This window comes from Anas platyrhynchos, chromosome 4, assembly GCF_047663525.1.
Source record: "Anas platyrhynchos isolate ZD024472 breed Pekin duck chromosome 4, IASCAAS_PekinDuck_T2T, whole genome shotgun sequence".
Taxonomy (NCBI): Eukaryota; Metazoa; Chordata; class Aves; order Anseriformes; family Anatidae; genus Anas; species Anas platyrhynchos.
Window position 1 is genome coordinate 41,448,105 of NC_092590.1, and position 23,131 is coordinate 41,471,235.

Consider the following 23,131-nt stretch of genomic DNA (forward strand, 5'->3'; position numbering starts at 1 on the left):
ATTTGTTTCTAAGAGATTTCTGTCAATCAAGCTAAATGCTTTCTGAAAACTGCTTACTTTTCTGTCAAAGTGTACTTGTTATACTAAACACTCACATTCTTTTCTAGTTCCATCTTAGTTTTGGCTGTTTGTGCATATTTGTTTTTTTAACAATCTTTCACAGGGTGTTGGGGACTTCTTATTGATGGGCAATCATGAGATTAAATGCAGTATTTGTTTTAAAAATACAGTCTCTGAATTTTAGATAAGTGCCTAAAAAGGCAAAAGCCAGGTTCTGAACGTTATGTGTGATGCTCACTCACTTCCTTCTGAAGTTTGTTGTTCTGCACCACCAGTTCTGCCACTCTTATAAGGTTCAGTGAATGACGAAGCCAACAGCCCTGCTTATTTCTACTTGAGCCTCACTTAGTAAGTACACCCTTCCAATATCAGTTTCCAGATGTCAAGAAAAAATGTAAACAGTGGAATTTATACAGTTAATAAGAATTCATGAGAACAATTTTTGGTCAACGTACTTATATATGAGATCTAGTGTGAGGAAGACTTTTTTTCTTAGTTTTTCTTAGTAGGTAACATTTATTTTAGTTTGACTATTATGTAACTGCATAGTAACAGCTGTTATCCTATGTGAACATTATATTGGGATAATAAGAACATTGATAATGCTTTAAATATGCTCTCCACATCTTCTCATTCAGGGAAACATTAAGAGATTTTATTTTTAACAAGCAGCATTTTTCCCTTTGGAACATCAGTGTGGAAAGCAAGCCAGCTCAGCTAGTTTGTGTACTACAACTATATTAATGCAAAAGAGCAACATTAAGAGAATTTGTGGTTTTTGGATAGGTTTTCATACTGTTAGCAATTCAGAATGTGCAAATGATGAAAGGAACTTTTTTTTTTTTTCAGTGAAGTACATAATATAAAGTGAGTATGTTGAGGTTGTTAAGCCACTCTTCATTTCTTATTTGAGCTTTCCTTAACCAAGAAAAATTACCTTTTAAAGTTATTCACCTGAGTTTAATGGAAGTTTTGATAAAATAATTTCTGAATTTGTTTCCAGTAGTGAATGGCACAGAATCACAGAATGATTGATGTTGGAAGGGGCCTCCAGAGGTGATCATCTGGTCCAACACTCCTGGCCAAGCAGGGTCACCTAGAGCATATTACCCAGAATAGCATCCAGCTGGGTTTTGAACATCTCTAAAGGAGACTCCACAACCTCTCTGGGCAGCCTGTTCCAGTGCTCTGTCACCCAAACTGTAAGGTTCTTCCTCATATGGCTATGAAACCTCATGTGATTTAATTCATTATTATTAATTATTTTTAATTAATAATTTTTATATATACACACACACACTAATTAATTTTTTTTATTTTTTTATTATTAACCCTTGTCCTATCACTGGCCACCAATGAGAAGAGTATGGCCCTATCCTTTTTACGTTGTCCCCTCAGGTATTTATAGAGGTTAATAAGATCCCCTCTCAATCGCTTCTTCTCTAGGCCAAACAGGCCCAGCTCGCTTAGTCTTTGCTCACAAGACAGATGCTCCAGTCCCTTAATCATCTTCATGGCTCTACACTGGACGTTCTCTAGAAGTTCTATGTCCCTCTTGTACTGGGCAGCCCAGAACTGCACACAATATTCCAGGTGTGGCCTTACCAGGGCTGAGGATGGGGGAGTATCACCTCTCTCTATCCTCTGTCCACACTCCTGTTGTAGGCTAGGATCCCATCGGCCTTCTTGGCCACAAGCGGCACACTGCTGGCTCACAGTTACCCTGCTGTCCACCACGACCGCCAGGTTCCTCTCCACAGAGCTGCTCTCCAGCAAGTCAGCCCCCAACCTGTACTGGTGACTGGGGTTGTTCCTCCCCTGGTGCACGACCCTGCACTTGCCCTTATTGAACCTCACGAGGTTCCTCTCCACCCAACTCTTGAACCTGTCCAGGGCCCTCTGAATGGCTCTATAGGCCTCTGGTGTGACAGCCACTCCGCCAAGCTTTCTCTCGTTTTCTTTCTTACTGCTTTTTAAAGGGAGCTTTATGTGTATTGTATTATGATATTACATATCATTCATGTTTACTGCAATTCTGCAACAACAGCTTCCACCATGTAATTTCCCATTAATTCTTTCAGCTGCTGAAGAAGCTTTCAGGGACTGGTGAATGTGTATTTTGTGGCAATTTCAGTTGCCGGCTTGTTCTCTGAGACTCTCTCTGACTCTGCATTTCTTAAAGAACTATCAATGATGGGAGTAGTCTGTAATGTAAATAAGGAGTTAATTTGCCCTCTGTCTCTCAGGCATAGCTTCCAGTGACCTGAAGAGGAGATGTATCTCAGTTAATGGAAACAGAATTGCACCACAATTCCCAAATTCCCTTTCTGGCTATTTGTATCATCTACAGTCATGATTCTGGAAGCATTGTATAGAGTTGTCCAAATTGTCATTCCCCCCCTCCCCCCCCCCCCATTCATTATTTTTAAATTAACGTAGCATTCCTTTTATGTTCCGGTGTTTTTCTATATCTTTTAATGCCAGCTCTTACAGTCCTGGACTCTCATGAATTAGTTTCATTAGTTCGTATTGGGTAAAAAGCTCTCCTTGTATTTTTGACATTACTCACCTTAAAATGAAACTCAGATACACGAGATAAAAGTATTTCAATGCCTTTTTCTGTAAAACTCTACTAAGGAATTTGATAAAGGTCTGTTTCATTCACTGTTCTCTTAACAGTGAGGATATGCATGTTACATTGGGCTGTATGTCACCTATCACTATTTAAAAATGGTATTTTAGATGTCTGTTGGATGGTTTTCCAGTTGCATGCTTTTAGTGTTTTCTGTTTATTTGTTTTAAAATTTTGTATTATATTTTTATTTTAAGAGAGTTCTGGAGACCAGCTACCAAGAGCAAAAACCTTCAGCCTGTTATACTTGCTGAGACACAACAGAGGATTGCTTCAAGAAATCATGTAACTGTAGGTGGTTTGTTCTTAATCAGTTCTTTGTGACTAAGCTTGTTTTATATTTTGAACTATGGTCTAAACCCATAATTGCTTTCTGTATTTTCTCCTGTATTTCCATACATCTGTTTTTTTTTGGCCCAGAGATTGCTATTCACCAAACAAATGAGAACTCTTGTACAAGGTCCTATTACCAGCTTTTCAATACCCACTGCAGCTCAGTAGAGACTAATGTTCATGGTATGGGAGCTGAGCCCCTTACCTTTAAAGCATCAAAATCTATGACAGAAACTACATCTATTCATCTGGGTTGTGTGGCTGTACAAGATGTATGGATCCAGAAGTTCTATTAAGGACTCATTCACTCAGTTGTCTTGGAATCAAGAGTAGCTTCAGAGTATTTACTGTGCTTTGTCTTCCTTAATACAAAAAAAAAAAAAAAAAAAAAAAAAAACAACCAAAAAAAAACACCAAGGTAATTGTTCAGAAGTACTTTTGGTTTTGAGGGATATAATCATCAGTATGTATAGTTTTGAATTGCAATGCATGTAACTTAGCCTTCAGTTTAAATCAAAATCTGATACACCAGAATAGTTATTTCCATTACCTGCTCTTTTCCCCAATATTCTAAAATAATAATAATAATAGGTCTTTTCCAACCTTAATGGTTCTCTGATATCAGCCTTGATCTCTAGTATTTCTCTGTCAATATCAGACGTTTCAGTATGTTAGCGACAGTTCCAGGATGTCCTGTCATTCTTCTGTTCTTTGATTTCAAAGATGATGAAATTCAGATACTTTGGAATTAGTGAACAACAAAAACATTGTTACTATGAACTTAAAATGTGTTGGGATATATACAACTTTCTTGTTTGGGTTTATTCTTTTCGGTTAAATCTACTTTAGTCAGACGGGGTCCATTTAATGTGCATTTTACCTCAAAGTCATAATTCTTCTGTCTCTTGTGATTCTTTCAGTTATTTTGTGTGGCTTCAGAGTGGCAGATTTAAGTCTTTTTATAGTTATTGAAGTTGAAATAGATCTTGATTCTGGTCTTTCATGTTTTAGTAGAATCTGAAATACATGTAGAATTCTCCTAGATGTAAGGTTTTATTTCTCTTATGAATTTTCCTACTATTTCAAATATAGAGTTTGATAAAGTTCTTTAATCATCTGCTGTAGTCAGATCTTGGAGGAGACTTCATCTTTCAATAGCTGCAATTCTTGTTTAACGTAGGCATTCTAGTTTAAGTAATTGGAATTTCTATGATCCTGTTAGCAGATAAAGAAAATACTCGAGGCATATGATTGGTTACTGTTGATGCCTTGGTATACTAGTTTTGGTTTCCACTTTTGGTGTTTTTAAAGTGAGTGGACAAATTCTTCAGTAAATAATGCAATTAAGTATTCAGTAAATACTATTAATACAATGTATATTTTACTGTGTGTGTTTTAGAAAAAGAGGGATCTTTCTTTTTGTTAGGGTATTTTTTATCTTGTGTTCTTAGAAATAGTAAGCTGTTCTAAAATAGGTCTTGTAAGTACTGTTTATTTTGTAGCTTTTATGGTAGTAGTATAGGGCCTACAACATATAGGAAGCCTTTAAGTCACTGAGTAATTTATTATGTAAAATTGGGATATTTATTTATTTTACATGCTTCTTACTTTCAGGACAGTAGGCATTGGCACAAAATGAAACACAAGGTATCTGAATATCAGGAGGCTGCTTTTGCACTGTGTGGTGACTGAGCACTGGTGCAGAGGCTGTAGAATCTCCCACCTTGGAGGTGCTGGAATATGGGCCCAGGCAACCTGCACTAGGTGGCTATGCTTGAGCCAGGGGGATTGGGTGAGATGACCTCCAGAGATCTCTTCCAACTTCAACCATTCTGTTATTCTTGTGAATCAGTAACAATAATATACTTTCTTTTGAAAGTCATTGCAAACGTAGTGTATCAGAGTTGTAGCTAGTAATGAAGTAAGGGTGAAAGCAATTGGTGTTCTAAAGGTTTTTCTTTTTTGTGTGAAAGCTTGAGAACATTTTTTTAGGTGCAATTATATTTTTTCAGTTTTCACTCTAAAATAAGTGACTTTAAGGCTCATGAAAAAAAGCACACAACTAAAGGCTTTTTTGTAGCTTTGCATAAACCTGTAAGTTTTCTTAGGCATAAACGTAACAAGAGGTTTACCAGACCCAAGAAATCTCATGGAAGGCAATTATTTTCCTTGTGTGGAGGGGAAAAAATAAAAGTTGGCAAAATGTTTAGTCTACCTTTTGTATGAAGGGGCACAGTTTTAATCTTTGATTTGTGCCTATTAGTTTCTAACACTTCCCAGTAAAAGTGGTTTTAAAACCTGAAGTGAGTAGCATCAGCTTCATGCTATGTTCTAAGACAACACATGTTGCTTTGACAGAAGCAATATGCCAACTGATTATTTCATTTTAGAAACTGGATCTAGTTTGGCAAAAACTCTTACCAAATTCTTAGCAAATCCACAAGTCATTTCTGGTTGTGCTGCTTTTATATATAGCAGAGACATTATACAGTTTGCTTAACAGAATAAACTTATACTGACAATTATATCTATTACAGTATGCTTTACTACAAAATGGTCTTGAATTTATCTATGAAGTGATAGTAATAGACCAGTAAAAAAAGTTGTGCTTTTTTTTTTTTTTACCAATGAATTTCATTTAAAAAAACAAAACAAAACACTTTTTTAAGGTTCTTATGAGATTTCTTTGGAGTTTCTGAAATAGCAGACAGGTTACACCCCTAGACAAGTAGTCATTTTGCATCTGAAGACTGTAACCAGAATCTTTGTGTATACATCTAATAATTATTATTTTATAATTATATTTTATAAATTCTGATAGAAAGACATTAACAACTTAGTTTAATAGCTCAACGGATGCATTTCTCTTTGAATAAGGTAAAAGATAGCAAGTTAATATTTTCCTATTGTGGTGGAAAGTGAGTGAAAATTAATGAAGATAATAGGCTTTATTCAAATCATTTCATTATTGTCATAGCTTTACCTGCCCTGTTTTATGATTGCTTTATTGTCTGCAGTGACATTATCATCTTAGCTCTTCCTAAATTACTTTACAAAACAGCTAAAAAGGATCAAATCACATAGATTAAGAATTTTTACTTCCTGTTGCTTTCATTAGCTTCTTGTATGTGTTGAGTTTTTTTCTTGTGGCTTCTCTGGTGGTTTAAGTGTGTTCATTGGGGGTAGGTGGGAGGGAGTGTTACTTTTGAATGACATGCTGGATATGTACATTCAACATTCAAACAGCAGTATTCTACCTTGAGAACTTTGCTGAATCCTCAATTTTCAGTGGACCAAGTGACTGTAGGTTCCTAAACAGATATTGAAACTTTTTCCTTTCTTAGATGATTGACTTCACAGGGGCACTGTTCTGAATGATGCCGAGATCTGACTCTACTAAGACACAGGAATAAAGAGGCATACATAATTTGACCAAGTCTCCCTAAATAATTGTTCACAGGAGTACTCAAGGACTCTATTGAATATGCCGTTAGATAGTGAGACAAGTTCAAATTGTTATCTTTAGGGCATGCAAAATTCATATTTTTGCTTTTAAATTTTGATGAAGTATTCAAATATCTCGCCTAATGCTCTTCTCAAGAAATGTCAGCTTCAGCTAAAAAAAAAAAAACCAAAAAAAACCAAAAAAACAAACAATCAAAAAAAACAAACAAAAAAAAAAAAAGGAGAAAAATACCTGAACTGGCCCAAACTCCCTCTGGAAGCATTGTTAAGGCACATACAAGACATGTGGCTGGAGCAATTCTCATATGAAGAGAGGCTGAGAGAGCTGTGAATGTTCAGCCTGGAGAAGAGAAGGCCCTGGGGAGACCTCATGGTGCACTTTCAGTACTTAAAAGTGGGAAGGGGAGCGGCTTATTAAAACAACAACAAAAACACCATGGCAGGGGGGTTGGAACTAGATGATCTTTAAGGTCCCTTCCAACCCAAGCCATTATATGATTCTTTTTAATTAGTTGTTTTATTTTCCACCATCTAATAGAAAATGGAGGTGTTTAGGCAATAAGAATACTGTTGTTTATAGAAAATGTGTTTTTTGTTGGAAATCCATTGTAAGAATTGAAAAAGCTTTTGAAACAGAAAATTTTCTACTAACTCTCTGGTGTAGGTTATTAACCTTTTTTTTGCTGTTGCATTAGTTCAATGAAATACAATGATATCAACACATCTACTATATATTTCTGCATGACAAATTTTTCCCTTAAGACTTGATTCAAATAGCTTCACTGCTTGATGGTAGTGGTCAGGGCTTAGCTGGTGTTGCCAGCCAGCACGTCACTGTATTTAGTTTGCTAGCCATATTTGCTTTCCCTTCAGCTTCTCTTCATGGCGTGCCAGCGTTTCTTAGTTCCATCCTATCCTTATGCTTGCTTTCAGTTTTCATTTTTTGTCATGCCAAATTTTTTGCCAACTGTTCTGTTTCTTGCATAGATGTGTTTGCAGCAGGCTCTCTCCAAGTGTCTGTGTTTCATATTTGAAGAGCTCATCAGCGGGCGTATCAACTTCTCTTGCTGCGAATTTGTTTTCCTCCTCAAAGAGATCTTTGCAGCTTGATGTTGACAGCTTTTGTCTTCCCCTGAGGCAGTTTTCTTTAGGGTCTCTGGGTAGACTGTCAGCTGCTTTTGTAGAAATAAAAAGGCAAACAACTATGCTAATTACTTCAAATATGGTTTGCATGTAAAATTTGCTACAAGAGCTGAGGGTATTGTTTTGACCCTTTTTTTCTGGACATAATCATTCAGACTGCATGTGCATCTTTGCCTTGCACATATCTAGGTTTCTTTCCTAAAAATTATTTTCAATTGTAGTATTTACCAGGATTTTAATTTCTTTGTAAAGCTTGCACCATCTGTTGATTTGAAATACTCCTTTAAATAGGCTGAAAATGGAAATGTTTCTGTTCATCTTCCTTTCTTTTCTCCTGCAAGTCCTACCAGATAAGTAACAAAAGCAGGCACATAGGAGTGGGGAAGGATCCTTACCACAGTGACAGCCCTGGTTCACTTTCCATTCACAGAGCTACAGAAAAATCTCCATGATACAACAGGGTAGGACCTGGTGAAGTATGAACAGAGTTTGACTTCCTCGTGACATTGGAGGAGGTGTTATGTAGCAGGTGGCAATGTAGCAGCCTTGTGGAGACCAGTTGGGAGTAATGGGCTGGAAAATCCAAGGTCACCAGTGCAGTATCTTCCTGGTATTTACTACTGGTGTTGCATAAAGCAGTGGCTCAGATTACTTAAAGCACAATTGGAGGAGAAAAAAAAAAAAAGGGAAAAAAAAAAGCTGGGCTTGAAGGGAACATGATGCAGCATGATGTTACTTTCTGCAGAGCCTCAGTTTGTTTCTAGCTAAGATTTATTTCCCTTTTTTTTTTTTTAAAGTCAGATGCTCTCCTGGTCTTTTCTTTGACAGCTAGACACTATTATACATGGCAACTGTCACCTTTTCCTGAAGTCATGCAGATTTTGATGCCTGGAAACGTGAAATCCAGCCCAGAGTCTGCTAGACTGTTTGGAACACTATTGTCTTTTTTTTTTTTTTTCCTTTCTCCTCCTTTCAAAATTATTTATGTTTTCTGAATGAATATTAAAAAGGATAACCAAGGTACAAGGGCAAGAAGTATCTCTTGGTGAAAGGTCAATTTCAAAATCCGAAAACACCTTTTTTTTCTGACCAAAACTTTTTTTTTTCCATTTGAGCACTGTGAGCTGCTTATTGTTAACTTGCTCCCTTGCTTGTGTAGTCTGGAATGTCACCCTGTAGTCTGATGCGTTACTGTGTTTCTGGAGACTGATGGAAGGTAGCAGAGTAAAAAGAGTTTGGGGGGAGGGAGGGCAGGGGAGTGACCTCTGCTGCAGAACAGCACTTTTGTTTTCTCTTCTTGAAGAGGTAATTATAAAACATTTTCCATATTTTCTGTTATTGTAATGGCAGATATTTGCAAATTCTAGCAGCAGGTTATATTGGAATATATTTTTATTTTTTTTAATACCCTAAATAGTGTTATGTTCTTATAGGAAGACTGAATATATGTATATGTTAAGGAAGGAAAAGACATGAAGGATCAAATTTACAGTAGAGCTGTCAAAAAAAAAGTTTATAGTTTGCACATTTGGGCTTTTGAGGGGCAGAGAGAACCAGATTCATGCTAAATCCGAGAAATCACACATCTGAATTCTCTGACAAATAAGAACTTTCTGTCCCTTTGGATTTTTAGTTAAAACTGATGTCCTTGTCAGCATCCCAGATGATACCAGTAATGAAGCTGCCAGCACTGTCAGCTCCATTGGGCTAGCTGTAAGTTTTTCTCAAGGTCTTGAGCTCCAGGACAGCCCTGCTAGCAGACTCCCTGGGGCTATTGCTCTGCAGCTTCAAGAGTCCTTGGCTCTTGGGCAGTCTAATAAATTATGTCTGACTTAGGGCAAAAGCTGCAATTGCCTCTGGACCCTAGACAGATATATCAGAAATCCAGGTAAGATATTAGGCAAAACCAGTGATGCCTGGTGTGCTATAAACATTATGTATATGGCTTAACTTTTCAGAATAATTTGAAGAAACTAGGTTACATACAAATATCCCTAACTAGTTCTACCTTTGAAACAGATCAGACAGATCAGGAGTGGCTGCTAGGGGTGGGCTGTGTAGCATTATAGTATCTGTGTGGTGCTAAAGAGGAGGCAAGGTGTTCAAGCCAATCAAACACATTTCTACCTTTCAAATCAGATCAATTCATCTGGCTGGATATTTGAAGCAGAGAGACTGCCTATATTTTGAAGCTTATGCAATTGAAATGTATTTTTGCTGTATTCCACGTATCAGTTTGACTTAACTTTTGATCATCTGCTATGACTCAGGGAGGAGACAACATGAGCTTACCACATCACTCTGTCTTTTACATTTACCTCTGTGTCTTTCCTTGTTCCCAACTGAATCTGTGTACTCAGAAGATGAGACAAAATTGCCTATAAACCATCTCTCAGGATCAAAAGGCTCAATTCTGTGCTAAGCCTCGTCCTCTCTCTATTGCATAGCCTACTAGCCTCTCCACTCCCTCTTTTTGACTGCAGTCTATTCACACCCCTGTGTTCATCCTGTAGTTTTCATCATCTGTTATCCCCCTTTTTCAGAATTCACTTGCTTATACCTGTAAGATTCCAGAAACAAACTCTTATTACTTTTTTCCTGATATCTCCTGCCAATACCTGCAAATAGGTGCTCTTAAAAGGCATTATTTAAAGAAACTGAGAATAGTAACTCCTCTGGAAGTTGGTATAAATTTCTTGAGGAAGTCCGGGGTACTTCTGCTATTGACTTCTGAGGCACTGCATGCAGTACACTTGTGCTACTTCTGTGTTGTTGTGGCTGAATATGCCATTCAGCATAATCATGTAAATTTAAAATTTAAAAGGAAGAGTTTTATTTCTTTAGCAGAAAATTAGAGGAGCTGAGACAGCTCATTTGGCATGGCAGCATTCCATTGAGCTGAGAGGTAATTTTCAGGGACTGCATCTTTGGTAAGTACTCCTGCAGCAGTGGGGTAGTGATTTTAATGTGCAGTGCAGCATTTTAATAGCCAATTGAGATGGCTATTAAGATATAGCATTGTACATTAACATCACTGCTGCACAGGAAGCGGATGGTGACTGCTCCTCAGATGACGGCGCTCTCTGCATTCTGTTTCATAGCAGTGGTTTTCTTAGCAGCTCCTCTGATCTCCTGCAAGGGAAATAAAAATCATTATCTAGTTAATATTTCACATAGTGTTGGGCATCCAGATCCCAAGAAGGGAGAGATGGAAAGTAGAGCTGTGAGGCAGGGGGGAAGGCAAAGGAGGAAAGAGTGTGGGAGAGAAAATCCCCTTGTGAAAGGATGGTTTCTTCATTTTCACATAGTAGACTCACTTTGGCTCGGGGAAAACATGGTTCACTAACCCTGTGATGGGATGCAGTGCTTAGAAGTGCTTAGAGGAAGACTGTGTAGCAGAAGTAGCTGTATATAACTCTAGAAGCAGTAAGATGCATATAGATAGTGAAAACTCATAAGGCCATGGGAAATGTGAATTGCAAGGAATAAGGTATAGATGGAAACGATTGTACACTTAAAAAATCAGAAATGTTTAGGAAAACCTTGCAGCTCCTACGTTTGCACTTAAAAGAAGCTAAGGAAAGGTCTGATTAGTTAACTGTCCTGTGATTAGGACAATAAGCATTTCCTTGCTTATAGTTTTCTACTCCATTCTAATGTGAAAAAGTTTTCTTACTGTCTATGTACTTCACAAGGTATGTCTCAACATTTGCATTTCTCAGGTTTTGAAACACTGTTCTGTGAAAATAACACTGATTTCACCTGAACAACCTTCCTCACAAAAATGTGGAAATCATGGGAAAAGGTTTGACAAAGTTAGTCTTCTATAAGGGTTGTAATACATGTACGTATGCAATGACTTTCAGAACAAGGAATAAAATTAGTCCTTGTAACATCCTTCTCCTTCTAACTTTGTGTCCACAGAATATGTGGACTAAATCTGCAGATAGCCTCTGATGGGGAAGGTGCGGTTGCATAAGGTTGGCAGAAAGATATATTCAGAAACTCCTTTGAATAGCCTTATTGTACCCTTTTAGCTCTTTTTTTCTTTCTTTTTTTCCCCCCCTTGGGAATGAGTTAAGACAATTATGTATCTTGGGACTTCTGAAAACTTATTTGAAGCAAAGCTATGGAGGATCCTGACTGAGTTCACTAGCTCTTTCTTTCAAGTTCCTTTAAATTCATCTCCTGTTGAATAGAAATTTTTACAAGCTTGTTAGTCAACACACTTAAAAATATAATATAGAAACTTCACAGAAGAGTGTGAATTGCTTTGATTGAAATATATATAGATACATATATGAAATATATATATAAGCTTTATATATATATAGTTGCTTAAAATGAAACTTATATCTGTCAGTTCTCATAAAACTGATTCCAGAAACACACAAAACTCTTCAGGCTGAAATTACTGCTAAATATTACAACCTATTAGTGTAGACATTTTTCTAAGCAAATTTTGAAAACAAAACAAAATCTTTGTCCACAAAGAAATAAAAATATCAAATTAAATAGATTTAAGAGGAAATATACGAAGAGCTGTTCAATATTCAACCTGCTAAAGAAGGCATTGTTTAATTGCTTATCTATTTGTACTTTCTAAAATTACAGTATCCCCTATTAACTGTGTGACGTCTCTTACAGTTCTATGAGTTATATAATAATGGGAAATTGAAAAAACCTCCGTGGAGGTGTTCAAGACGAGGTTAGATAAGGCCCTGAGCAACCTGCTCTAGAGGGTGGCATGCCTGTCTATGGCAAGGGATTTGGAACTAAATGATTTTTCAGGCCCCTTCCAACTTGAGCCATTTGATGATGATTCAAAATTAGTAAATATGGTAAAACTTTATTTTAGTGTCTTTATTGTTAGAAATTCATTTACAATGAACTGTCTTTCTCTTACAATATTACACTAATACAATGGCGATAGTCTTTTTGACATGAAGGATTAATTCAGGCTAAAGAATATCTAGTCTGTAAGGCCCTTCTCCATGGAAAATTGTAGATAGAGTTTATCTCCTTCAGTATCTGCAGTTTCCCCAATGAACTAGTGATTGACAGTATTAACAGGCTAAAGCTAAACTGTGTAGAGTGATCAAAAGCCTGATCAAAAATATAATAATGTTGGCTCAAAGTTTATTTCACATTTCTTGGTTTGCCTGTTTGTAAATAAAAACTGATGAAGTATTCACATTCTTTGCTGTGTGCTATATTCTGCTGTTTTTCTAATTCAGAAGATACAATTCAAATGTGTGTTTGCTTTTCTTATATATTGTCTTTAAAACTGAGGAAATAAAACAGCAGTAGAGCATTTTTATGCTGGTATGCACCACTAGAGGCCATCGTATACCTCCTTAAATATTAGATAGATATGCAAATGATTCTGGAGATAATGCAAATACCCAATGAATGTAAAAGTCTTAATAAAAGGGCATGGGAAAATTTCTTATGTGAGAGAAGTCTTTATCACAACTGATTAGTATGAACAACACTTCTCAGGCCATTTTTAATTGATTCAGAGCACCCATATTCTCTTGTATGTTCCTACATAACCTTTCAGTAGATCACTGAGTATACATATATGTGATAAGTGAACTCTGGAAGTTGTAGCCATTCTGCGCAATCTGCAGATTTACTAGATCAGTAGATACAATAAAGCTTAGCAAACAAAATTGACTATTTTTTATGTTCATTTCAGTGTGCTTGGATTAGAAATCAAATATTTTTCCTTTAAACTTCATATCTGGAAAAGAGGGTATCATCTTCAATCCCACACAAACTTTTATTCATTAATGAGCTAACACTTAGCTACTGCTTCAAGTAACTAAGTGATATGCAAGGAAGTCTTTATGTTAGACAGTGGTACTCTTTTTAATTATGGAAATTAATGATTTTATAGATGAGGTATAACAGGTAACAAATTTAATATGAAATACTTCAAATTAACTTTCATTTTATACCATCAAGAGGTGCTACCAAAAGTCGTAACACAGAAGGGCAGTGTTGAAAAATAATTGTTGTTACGATGAATATAGATGACTTTACAATTAACTTGTATGGTATGGCATGGACCTTGTCCAGGAGATCTCTTTTTAAATCCTTTGTTTTGCTTTGGCAGGAAAACTAAGCCTTCAAAGAAACTTTTGCTTATTCTATTTTCCTTTTGAAGACTAGCTGTACATAATTTTGCTTTACGTAAGAGATCTTTGAATATGTGAAAACTTTGCACATGTGCTTGAGAAATAAATAGATTTAAAAAAAGAAAGTATTATCTTTACCATCTTGGAAGGTAAAATTTTCTCATGAAAATGTTGAATGGAGAGAGAAATTGAAGATAAATTGCAAGTAATACTATAGGATCTTCACTCTACTTGTTTGATAATACAAGCAGTAGCCTATACGCTCTACAGTTTCTTCATTTTTTTTAATAAGAAAAAAATACAGAATATGTAACTGAAAATGAAAAACATTAAGCATAATAAAAGTGGCACAGTAAGTGCAATTTTGAGGGGATGGGGAGGGGTGGAACCTATTTCATAACTCCTAAAGATTTTATGAAAATATTCTTGTTCTTCAGAATTATAATGAAAAATATTACAAATGATAACAAAAGTTTGCTAGATAGCTTACAGGCTGATAGGTTATCAGGAAAAAGAAGACATGTATAAGTAGACTGTGGCAAATTATATTGTCTCACTAGATTTGAAAAAAATATTTAAATTTGTGCTAAGCTCAGAACTCTTGATAAATCTCTTGATAAAAGAAATAAAATTGTATGTTATTAACAGATGAAATAAAAATATGACAGATTTTCCCAAAGAGGCTAATATAAATAACATAACTCAGTATTCAGTGGTTCAGGATACTGAGTTCATTGTCTAAACTTATGAATAACACTGAATATTCATTTAAATATCTACTTTGTGTAACTTCAATTCAAAAAGAGAAATTAAATCTCTAATTTCTGGTGTAACATTTTTGAAATAAATTCATTTCAGAAACTTTTTTTTCTTCAGAGGAACTAAAACTATATCCTGTCATATCTTGCTCTTTAGCTTACTGTATTATTTTTTGTGTATTTCCAATACAATTCATTTTAAACAGTTTTCCCAAATTTACACTAGAAAACTGATGTACCATGTACCCCTTGGCTTCATTTTCAGATCTTTACTGCTGTGAAAACATGAGGATTTTCTACCCATGCTTTGGAGTCCAGCTCAACAGAATTGCCAAGAAAGTAAATCTGTAAGCATGACCAACTTCTCATTTTGGGGGATAAAAGGCCTGAGTAAAGAAAGGAAGATGGGCTTTAAAGAAACTTTTTTGATCATGTGTTGAAGAATCTGCATTTCTGCATTATGGACTTTTCATGGGCACCTTTGCAATGAGTCCACTCTCTCCCAATCTGAACAGAAATTAAAGTGTGGTGGTCTGACTTGGTTGTACCATAACAGCACTTAATGCAATGCTTCCTTTCAGGGTTTGTTGTCTTGGCCATGGTGGTGCAGTTTCAGTCTGTAGACATTCTGAACCCAAAGTCAGCATTCCTTTCCACAGTGTCAATTTATCAGCTTAAACATTTGTTAACTCAGAGGACCAAAGCATCCTTCACCGTATGGTGTAGACATGTGATTTTGAACATGTTGCTTTTCATCTTTGTGACTCAATGTCCCACCTGGGAGATGATGATAACAATGCTAATGTGTCTCATTATTGTCTTGCCTATTTAAACTGTAAGCTCTTCAGGGCAAAGACTGTCTCATACCATATGTCTTCACAGAGACTGGCAGAATGAGTCATTGATTGCATTTGGGGTCTCTTGGTGCCACTATAATTAAAAAAGAGACAATAATATTAAAAAAGGAGGAAAAGGGGAAGGTAGGTCTGGTATCAAGAGGCTTGCAGATTTCCTGGTAGCAACCCAAAAGCAAGAAGAAAGTTTATCTCCAATGAGAATCCTTGCTTTCTCAACTTTCTCAACTCCAAATGTCTTTTTATTTATTTTTTTTTTTAAGAAGTACAGTCAAGGAACTTTGTAAGCAGGCTAATCCAGAAGCTAGTGGGTGGTATTTTTAGTATTGTAAGTGCAAACTGTAAGAGAAGGATTGGTAATGTACTACAAGGGTGTGGGTTGGAAAACAGATCAAATTTTTAATGGAATTGTGCCTATAAAATTAGTGTTGCCTCCTTCCTCATTAGAGGATGAACAGATGTTTCTGCGAGTACATGAGGTGTTTGTACTTACCAATAGAGAAAGGGAAGCTAATGTGAGAAAGACAGAGGTTGATTCACATTTTGCTATAGCACATCAGTTACTAATAGGGCTATATTCTGCCTCAGTTAGTGGGAAGAAGTCTTTCACCTGTTGTTTCGTGCAATAGGGTAAGAAGACTAATGAAAATTATTCTTTTAGTTGCTAGAGATGACTGCTGAAATCTAACTACACTAATAGCTCCCATTCTGTTTTTTTTCACATATAGTTTCTAAATCCAAGTCTTATTTGAAGGTCTAAGATTTGCGTCCAGTACCCATTACATCGACTGAAGACTGGAGGGGAAGAAAATAGTTCTACAGAGCATTCAGGACTTGATCACATATACCACATAAACTAAATCCCGCTTTACACTTTGTAGTTCTTATTGAATTCTTCAGACTGCTTCAGAATCTTGTCCTTGGCTGATGATAAACACAAGAAACACATTCTGTGTTAAACGACAACCTGAAAATTTACCTAAATATCAAGAGTTTAAATAAACTTTGATGGACAGACAGGCAGTATGCTTTTATTTTCCTTTCTTTTTTTTTTTTTTTTTAGTGTATTGAGCTTTGTAAATGGAAAGCAATGCCTACTCTCTCTCAACGCCTGTAAAATTTATACCATTATTCTTCATTTTATTCTTAAACATTTTGATCCAAGTATTTTTCATTAGCATCTCACTTAAGTGAGAATTATGATTACAGACTATTTGCAATATTTAGAGAAAAGTTAAATTACTGAATTACTGAATGTAACTTTTCTTGCTGATTTGGATTTTATTATTAGTATTTTTTTTTAGAGAGAAACAAATAGTACAGAAGTTACGTTTAACAGTGATGTCTATAACTACCTTAGTTCTCTATTGGAAGACATGACTTTTTAAAAAGTGAAGGACTGGTAATGGCTCTAATCCATCCTTCCTGCTCTCATCAGTGCCTGGGTAAGCAACATGTACTTTGGCATTTTGCAATATGTTGCAGCATATCTTTCAAGCTGAGGGAGGGAGTATATAACTAGTTCCACATTCCTCTCTTCTCAGGAGTGTTTAAACTCTTTTCCAGAGACTCTGCTTGTAGCTAGCTGCAGTATTGTCACTGTGATTGTAACTTATTTACTGAATAGCTCAATTCTTATAGGAATTTATAAGATTTCATAATTGTCTCTATCACATCCTTCAATTTTTAGGGTGATAACTAACTGAAAGGCCTGTCTTGCACTGGTGAGACTCAGTGATAACATTTAAAATGATGTTTGTGCTCTTCATAAAAAAAAAAAAGTTCAGTTTGCTACTCCAGAAACAGTATTTTTAAATGAAATGATTTTCCGTTTGCTAACCATCCTGTATGCTAACCTAAAATCTTTATGATTAGGAGTAGGTGTTTTCATCAGGTCTTCCTTTTTTCACCATTTCCTTTTCATTTCAGAGAGAAAAATTTCTTACTTGGGAGCATACCTATTTCAGTTGAAAAATAAAAGCCTGTATTGAGTGGGAAGGAGATTAATCCAGTGTATATGAGAGTTTTGCCTTTTTTGTGCACACTTTTTTTTTTAGTATCTCTACTTTATTATTTGAGAATCTTATATACTTCTATCATTAATAATAATATTTACATTTTATTCATGACCATAAAAAGTAGATTCACTTTATAGCTGTGGAGATTTAGCAAAGCACAATAATAGGACACCTGGCCCCACTAGTCACAACTAAGATATTACTCTGAATTTCCCTATTGTCTAAGAGTAGTAACAGATTCAGATCGGATTTCTTAACCTGCAGCTGCAGCAAGTAAAGTAAGTTATTTGCTGACTTCTTTTTAATAATTTATCATTATGGCTTTTTATATTCAAGATCAGTTTCAAATAAAAAAAATAAAGATCAAATTATTCACAAGACCTAAACACACGCTTAAGTTAATATTTTACTTTTATGAGAATTTCTGTTGACTTCAATATAAATACTTATTATGCTCAAAGGTGATTATTTTCTGGATCAGGGGCTGGCTCACATAATTCTTAGGAAAGGGGCCACATTTGTTTGGTTCTCTCTAGTTAATAAGGATTAGTTTAAATTTATCCGTGAAGTTTAGGAACTTAGCAGGCAGATTCAAATTTCTCTTGATATTTGGAATTCAGAAATTTTGTTTAAGATCATCTGTGGCATGAGTTTTAGTTTTTAAAAAGCATCTGTTATAATGTACATTTATTTATCTAAAATGATCCTCTTTTAAACCCATAAGAGCTTAATGCCATAATTGCCTTTAATGTCTTGGCCAAGTGTGATTTAACAAAACCCATTGGAAAATGTGATCATCTGCATCCTTAATTGTAGGGTGACCCCACTCTTTGTAAATTCCAAATTGCTTCATTATACTCAAGTACTATGTAGGTAACACTACTGGGAAAGGTATTATGGATCTTGTATAATAACAATAATTATTAATAATAATTAATAAAGATGATAGCTTGGTATGTAGCCAAGACACTTCTGTTTGATTAACAGTTAATTTTTCTACTTTATCATGCTACATCTACTGTGCTTGTCATATTTTATCACATATACTATATTATTATATACAAGATATAATACTTTACTGCAATAGGTAGATAGGCTCTAAAAGCATGTGCATCTTATGAGGAAAAAAAATCCAGCTAAATCCAAATGTTGAAAAGGTAGGGCATGAATGGCATAAGAAAGCTTCAGCCTCTGACTTTTACCCCTATTTGATCAAATTTCTTTCCATAATGAATCTTTTATTATCCTAATAGGTTTACACTGATTGAAAGGCTTCTCTTCTTGGAGCCTTTATGGTCCAAGAAGAAGATCAGGAGTTTATAAAACTCAGCTTTTGGAAACACAGACTAGATCTCATATCAAAATATCCAAAACAGCATAAGTAGATTTTTCAAATCACTGTTGGAAACATATTCTAATAGTGTCATTAAATGTTTGGCATCCTTAAAATATCTTAAGACTGGATTTGGAGTGCTTCACAGTAGTCTTGCCTCTTCTTTCTTCTCTTGAAAGCTCAGATCTAACAGATAGAGAGAGATCCAATAATTCTCTGTGCTTCAAAACCGAAATTCATTCATGTTCTGGGAAAGATATATGCCTACAATGAGGTGTTCGCATTCTTTCAGTTGTATACAATCATTAATGACCTTCAGGGAAAAATATGGTTTTGTCAGTATGTTAGATTAAGCAACCAAATGCCACAGTAATCAATTTAAAAAAGAATCACTGGGAAGAATACTGACTTTATAGGGTAGGGAGCTGCAATAAGCAAGGGTAACATTAGTGTATTTTACTATGAAAATTACTGAAGCAATTTACCCAGAAACTGTGGCCATTATCAGAATTCTTAACTTCCCTCACACCCAGTTTTCTCATTCTCTTTTGTAAGCATTAATCATATTTTATTTTTAACCAGAAACCTCAAAGCAGAATTAAATTAAGTGAAACTTCAATAATGAAATTGCATACAGTATTATTCAGAAGTTATGTAGAGAAGCTTTAATATACTCCATTAGGCAGAGAAAAATGGTGAAAGGATATGGTTAATGTTCATCTGCAGTCAGTTTCTCTTTTCATTATAAGAATTTTGCTATTGACTTCAATAGGAGGGAAACCAGCCTCTGGTGAGGTGGTGTAATAGTGTGGGTTAGTCTCCTGAATCACTAGAAAGGCTTTTTAGATTAAAATAAAACTGAATGATGGTACCTATTATTACACAGGGAAGAAGATGTATATTAAAAAGGGCAGAACTGCATTTGTAGGGCTGAGCTGAGTCTGGTGCTTGGGTGGTTGGCCTCAGCAGGGCTCCCCACACTGCTGTGTGTATAATATTGGGGTGATGCCTGTCTAGCACAAGGGAATGTGGAGCAAGGTACTGAAGCACTTGTCACCTCTGCCAGTTCCATTCAGGGCAAAGTTTTGTCTTCCTTTTTTTGAGGACTAGAGTTATGGGTTTGGTAAAGTCTTGAAATTACTGGAAGCACTAAGTTTAGCATGGAAAGCTAGCAGCTCCAAGAAATGCTGTGTCTGAAGAATGCATGCTCTGTTGAAATGTGTTAAAGGGTGTCTACCATATACTTCAGCTGTGTATCAAGTACGTGCTTTTTTTTAGTAAGCAGCTAAGTGCCTTAGCCAGACCTTCAATCTGCTGCTTTATGAGTTTTCTGGCAATTATTTAATTATTAGATTTTTAAGTCTTTTCCTAAAATGAGGAAGAAAGAAATAAATAAAAATCTTTTTCATTAATTTCCATTTTCCCCACAAAACTGAAGTTATGAGTTCTTCTCAACATTCACAGCAGGTCTACCAGTATCTCCAGCCTGAAAAGAAGTATGTTTGTAGGGTGTGTATTTACCAGGCTTGTTTATTTTGTTGTTACTGTTGAATCACTTACAGAGAATCAGAAAGGGTACAACAAGAAACCACAAGAAAATGCCTTAGCACAGGCAAAGCAACTCCAGTAGATTGTCTCTGGAAGTGCACCTTAAGAGCTGAAACCTTGCTAGAAGAGATCTTCAAGCTGAACAAAGGTGTTTCCTCCTGTTGTCTGACTTCTAATTGCTAAGCAGAGGCGGGGAAGGTAGTTATCTTAACAAGTGATCTGGGCTAGGGAAACCTTACAGTTGCATTGCCAAGACAGTGTACTTTATGGAAAAGATAGGTGTATGTGCAAGACATTCTGTAAATTTCAAACATTTGATGAAATCCACTAAAAATGTTTTTCACTCCTCTTTCCCTACCTCAGTAAAAATCCTTAAAAATAACAATGGTTTTATGATTTAACTTTCTTCCTACCACACAGATCATTACAATCAGTTAATTAGAGATGTGCAAATCTAACAACTCCTTTTAACATTTCTGGGTGTTCTGGTATCCAGAATGACACAACTCTAACTGCTTTTTTTTCCTTGGAGATTTCAGCTACTGTTTTCCCCTTCTTTTGCTCTGTGCATACTGCTAAGAAAAAAAATGAGATGTTCAGTGATGACTAAAGAATAAACAAAACCAAAGCTCCTAAGAGATGGAATTCACAAGTCTTAGCTTGAAACAAACAGGAAATTCTGAGGTTCCTGATAACATATGAGGTTTTTTAATTCCCAGTTAATTGAAATCAGTGTGAGGGAAAAGCAACTGACTTAGAAAAAGTAGTTGACAGCACTTCATTTTCATGTAAAATATTGCTATTGTCAGTGGCCCAAGCAATGATCAAGACAGGATGTTGAAATTGGGAAAAAGACAAAAAAGAGCTGGTAAAGATCTGGTTAAATAAATATCACTAATATCACTATGGTAGTTACAGTACTATTCTTTATATTTATGTTAGACCTGCTAATAATCTGCAACATACTATCCTATGTTCTGTATTTAAGTGCTATCAGGCAGCGTATATAAATTCTGTACCCCATGAGAACCATTTCTTTTATTAAGTTAAAATGAAACATCATATTATTGCAGAAAAAAACAGGAATTGAGTTAGAGTACTACTTTTTGTTCACATGAGGGAAATTGCTTAAATAGCACCCTTGAACTATTAAACTGCAAAGATTTACTTTGAAGCTATGCAGCGGAAAAGAACACTGTTGCTCTCTCAAAAGATCTAAATCTTTTCACATACAAAGATTTTGAGATTCCTCATTGTCGTTAGAACAGTAACGTCATTCTATTTCAAATAAATAGTCAATATAGAAGCTACTTTTTCAAATAGTTTATGGCTGTGACTTTCCAGAGGCAGCTGTGACTTAACAGGTCAGCTGTTATGCAGATGTCTCATGAAACCTAAGTGGCATAGGTAGGGTTGGAGGTTAAATGCCTTTGAAGTCCTAAACAGCAGTAACAGTAGTCAAATAAAGCATGCCTTGTGAGACCTGATTCCCCTTCCTTGATAAATAGTTGGGCTACTACACAAGTAGAGAAACAATATCTATATATATAGAGAGAGAGATAAAGAAATCATCTTGTAAAAAGTTTTACCTTTCTTCTCTGAAGTCCTCATATTTATGACAGGCCACAGCAGGCATTCCTCAACATTAGCAGATAAGATTTTTTATCTGTCACCAGTGTTTAGAGATACCTACTACTTTGTTTTAAGAGTACAATTAAAATAAGCATATAAATATAAACTAAGCTGTTTAGCATGCATTCAGGTGAGGAATAGGAAGAACCCATTAACCTCTTGAGTTGAATGAGCCTGGACAGAAGTATTTGGCCTGAAATTTTAAAAGTTTATTATTGGTGGAAATTTAGTTCTTGGGTCAAAATCATTGATATGGTAATTTTGCTGAAATTGTTGTTTTTAGTGGAAGGAACTTAACATTGCAAATGAGATTGTTTCCATCCAGTAGGACTATTTTCTTTCCTTTTTTTTTTTTTTTTTTTTCTTTCCCCATGGAAATTGATGAGAGCAAGCTGCTTTTCTTTTGCCAAGTTGTAAAATATGAGGATAGAAAAGCATCTGGTAAAGTTGTCATTGCTCCAGAGAATTCTTTGGAGCTAATGGTCTCTGGGTTTGTCATATCACTTCTTTCCACCAGTAGTTAGGGCTTTTCTGTAATGATGAATTAGTGTACTTGCAATATGCGTGATTTGGCACAGCCCCAATATGAAACTGTGTCTGATTTTTTCCTGTAGATGTTATCAGGTTACCCTGGAGCTGGTTTCTGAACTCTGAAGTTTATTTCTTTGGTGGTCAGAACTGTAGGTTCCTGCTATTTCAAATAAATAAAAATAAATGCAAAGTAATATCCTCTACTCCCCATTTAAAAAATAAATAAATATGGCATGTCAGACACTGTTTTAAAACACAAGGAGTGAGTCCTTCCAATTATCCATCTGGAAAACATAGATTTGCATCACTGAGAGCATATTTGTTCTACCAGCAGTCTCAATCATATAGAAATATGTTCAAACAACAGTGGCAGCTCTAATGCTTTTCAGTAATATGAAAGACTTGAAAGAGCTAATGAAATGAGGAGTAAATTCCCCTAGCTGTATGTGTTAAATACAAGAGCATGTTGACACAGGTATGTACAGACTACAGGACCATTTACATGTATACAGATGACCTGTAGTGTATTTAGAGGCTTGCAAACACATACGTTTCATTACATATCTGGATTTCTCTACTTTACTAAAGTTTAAAGTTAAGACTTTATATTACATATATTATATTTTTCTTTGTTTTGATTGATTCAGATTCTTCTTTGCTTCTTCTTTGCTATTTCTGGCT

At 35.5% G+C, this 23,131-nt stretch overlaps 1 long non-coding RNA gene across 1 annotated transcript; it reads left to right on the forward strand.

Moving 5' to 3' along the window:
- Window positions 1-405: 405 nt before the first annotated feature.
- LOC140002338 (uncharacterized) lies at window positions 406-16,584 on the forward strand. The gene is made up of 4 exons (XR_011808710.1): window positions 406-1,262; window positions 2,890-2,983; window positions 14,800-14,881; window positions 16,117-16,584. It is a non-coding gene; the product is annotated as an uncharacterized lncRNA (long non-coding RNA).
- Window positions 16,585-23,131: the final 6,547 nt, after the last annotated feature.